Source organism: Crocodylus porosus, unplaced genomic scaffold (genome assembly GCF_001723895.1).
Source record: "Crocodylus porosus isolate Cpor-Errol unplaced genomic scaffold, CroPor_comp1, whole genome shotgun sequence".
NCBI classification, from domain to species: domain Eukaryota; kingdom Metazoa; phylum Chordata; order Crocodylia; family Crocodylidae; genus Crocodylus; species Crocodylus porosus.
Window position 1 is genome coordinate 74,736,696 of NW_017728943.1, and position 3,448 is coordinate 74,740,143.

Here is a 3,448-nt window from a genome sequence, read left to right on the forward strand (position 1 = left end):
GGTCAGGCACGAGGGGCACAAACAGGGCTGCGGCTTGGGAGTGAGGGGCAGATCACGGGCATATCACGGTGCTTCCTACAGGCATCCTCTTTTTTTGGAAATACGGTAACCCTCCTTATTACGCCCCCACAGCCAACTGAAGCAGGGGGAAGGCACGGGGCCCGCCTCGCCTGGGGGGAAGGAAGGAGGGAGATCGCCTCCCCAGCCGTGCCGCGGCCAGCGCAGCACCCCTCCCCCCGCGCCCATTTCTCCCCGCCGCAAGCGCGCTCCCGCGTGAGGGGGGGAGGGGAGGCCAATAGTGCGGGGGCGAGTGCGGGGCACAGCCCAACCGCCCCCCGCGAAGGCTTTTACCTGGGCTCGGCGCGGGGGTGGGACCAGCAGGCCGAGCTGCTCGCGCCGCCGCTGCAGCCCGAACCCACACTGAACTGACAGCGACCCCGAGCCGCCTCGCGCGCCCCGCCCCCTCCCCGTGCCACGCCCCTCCACAAGATAGACCCGCCTCTCTCCTCTGCGCATGCGCATCCGCTGCTCTTCCCCCCCTTTTCTTCCCCGTCCTCCGAGTTCCGTAAAAGGGGCGGGGCAAAGAGAATGTCCCCGCCCCCTCTTCCAGTTTCCCTCCCCTTGCGCCATGCCCTTCAGCAGGATAGACCCGCCTCTGCCCTCTGCGCATGCGCATCCCGTCGGTTTCCTCCCTTCGGTTAGAAAAGGGGCCGGGGTAAGGGGAGTGGGACAGGCAACGTCACAGTGTGAGGGGTGCCTTGGGCTGGCAATGGCAAGACTAAGGGGTGCAGACTGGACCCTGCGTCAGGTCACACCGAGTTGGCTGGAAGCCGCCCCCTGAGCTGCTGTTACACAAGTTAAGCGCTCCCCTGGTCAGCTTTTTAGAGAGTCCTTTTGAATCCTGTCATACCTCCTTTGCACGTGCAGCTGGTCTAAATGCCTGGTGCAATGTACCAGAGACTTGCATGACATGTAATATGTGATGGGCTGAGCTAGGCCTCTGTTTTTAGGTGCAGTAATTGCTTGGTGCCTGTGGCCAATCTAAATGTCTCATGGTATTCACCAGGGAATTGTGGACTACATGAGACATTTGGCAGGGGCCTGGGGAAACAGGGCTAGAACCTGGCTAGTCTGTGTGGCTAAGTAGAAGGCAGGGGAGATTTGCACCTTGTACTCCAAGAAAGCGGGGAGAGATGGAGAGAGTAACAAGGTTTCGTGAGCCCATGCTCACTTTATCCCATGCTGTAGAAGGACATGCATCATAGAGTAGTGTATAAAATGGAGACAGTGGTTAGAATACAAAAGGTTTCGTTTTATACAAGAAGCTCTCGCTCTCTCTACATATATACTATAAAGTAGATAGATAAATATAGATGAGAGAGTAAATATATATACTTTCTAGTATACAGAGTTGTAGTAGATATATAGAGGATATCTATAATCAACTTTGTAGAATATATATATTTAGTTTGTAATATATATCAATTATATATACCCACTTTGCAGTATATATAGAGGATATCTACTTTGTAGTATATATAGGGCGGCATCTACACTTGATGTTACATCACTGTAGCAACGCACTACCGCAACATAGGGTCTGCGGGTGTCTACACGTGAGTAGCAGCTGCTTTGCCACAGTGATGCGCTCCCCTAGTATAGCACACGGCTACAGCAAAGTAGCTGCTAAAAATAACTGTGTGCCATGCGTGCAGTGCAGTATGAGCTGTTACTGTGCAATGACTTGGTAGTAATAATAATAATCATAGCACAGTAACAACATCATCAGAGCTACACATGTAGACATACACTACATATATATACTCTGTGTGTGTATATATATATATAAAGATGTACATACATATACAATATATACTATATATATTACAATGTATATTTAGAGTACACACAAACACTATATATACTACAAAGTGTGTATTAAAAAAAAATATATATATATATATATATAAATAAAAAGAGAGAGAGAGTAGGTGTGCATGTGTATATACAGGCCCACATGCCTGTATATACACATGCACAGGATTAGAGAGAGAGCGAGTGAGAGAGATCTACTTTTTTTAGTCTATAGGGCACAAATCTGCCTTCCCTTCCACAAGATGATAAACCCAGAGATTTCAACTAGGAACCTACAGTGTCCAAAACATACTGTCCTGTTCTTTTATGTATCTATAGTAAAAAAAGAGTAAAAACTTAACAGCTAGCATTTTCAGTCTAACAAGGAGAACCACCAGTCAGAAAGCAGAGCAGGGTGGCAGCCTACAGATTAATCTTGTTCAGAGGGTTAGTCTCTAAAGCAGTGGTTCACAATCTTTTTTGTACCAGAAGCCCATTTGTAAACATCAATGGCCAGTCCTGACCCAATGCCCCTCACTCCCAACCCACTGTCCCCAGCCTTCCAGTGTGCAGGGCAGGGAGTGGTATATGTGGGGCAGGGGGGACCCAAGCAGGCCCTTGCAGGCTGGAAATCTGACTGCCTGCAAGGGAAACGCCACAGTTTCCCATGTTTTCCTCCTTTACAGGGGAATCCATTTTTTTTGTTGATCCATTTTTAAAGTTTGTTCACATGCCTTTCATATATTCTTGCAACCCATGTGTTGAGAAACGCTGCTCTAAAGTGCCATCCCGCCTTGCCTTCTGCCTAACTTTGGACTCACACAGCTAAAACTCTCTCTCTCTCTGCTGATGTATCATTACATCCGCTTGATATTACAGCAGGTGAATAGACTTTCTTCCTCTGTGGGCCTGTATTCCAAGTGTGCCCTCCAGCAGATCACCAACTAGTTTACTGGTACCTTGACTTATTCTGTAATGTACGTTTCTTCTTATTACGCAACAGTCATACTGTTGGCATTTTCTCTAAGTCTGTAGCTACTCAAGGACTCATATTGCTAAGCAGCACTCACGTATTATTTTACAGCGTGCGGAGGAGTTAGCCTACTTAGAGACTTGCTGTAACCAAACTATTCAACTTTTATTTCTCAATGTTGCTAACATTTACAAAATGTATCAGTGTGTTTTTCTTAAACAAAAGGTGGGGGGGGGGAGAAAAGGAAATTTAAAGACATCTCTTCATATCGCTCTGTTTGGAAGTGACATCTGTAAATAGGCAATCCTTTATAAGATAGAAGATCCTGTTACATCTAGTGTGATGTGAGCCTGCACTAAAATAGTATTGGTCTGTTCCGTAGGCAGACAGATTATGTCCCTTGTTTACACTAGCCATGGATTGGTTTGGAAACTATCCAAGATGACTTAGAGGACATTTCTATCAGCTTAATCAACTGCACCTGCCTATGTTCTCCCAACATGTTGGCACAGAGGCATTTAATGAATACAGTAGTGCCTAGAAGTAAAGCCAGTGGAAAATTACAGGTCACCAAATTGAAAATCAGACAGCTTGGATCTGTGGACAACTGGAGAACTAATA

The 3,448-nt window shown here is 47.1% G+C and overlaps 1 protein-coding gene across 1 annotated transcript in view; it reads right to left on the reverse strand.

The window, feature by feature from the left end:
• Positions 1-451, reverse strand: part of CLIP4 (CAP-Gly domain containing linker protein family member 4) — a 52,647-nt gene extending 52,196 nt beyond the window's left edge. The window contains exon 1 of the mRNA XM_019548586.1: positions 352-451. The gene's annotated coding sequence lies outside the window, so the exon portion shown is untranslated. The remainder of the gene's footprint in view (positions 1-351) is intronic.
• Positions 452-3,448: the final 2,997 nt, after the last annotated feature.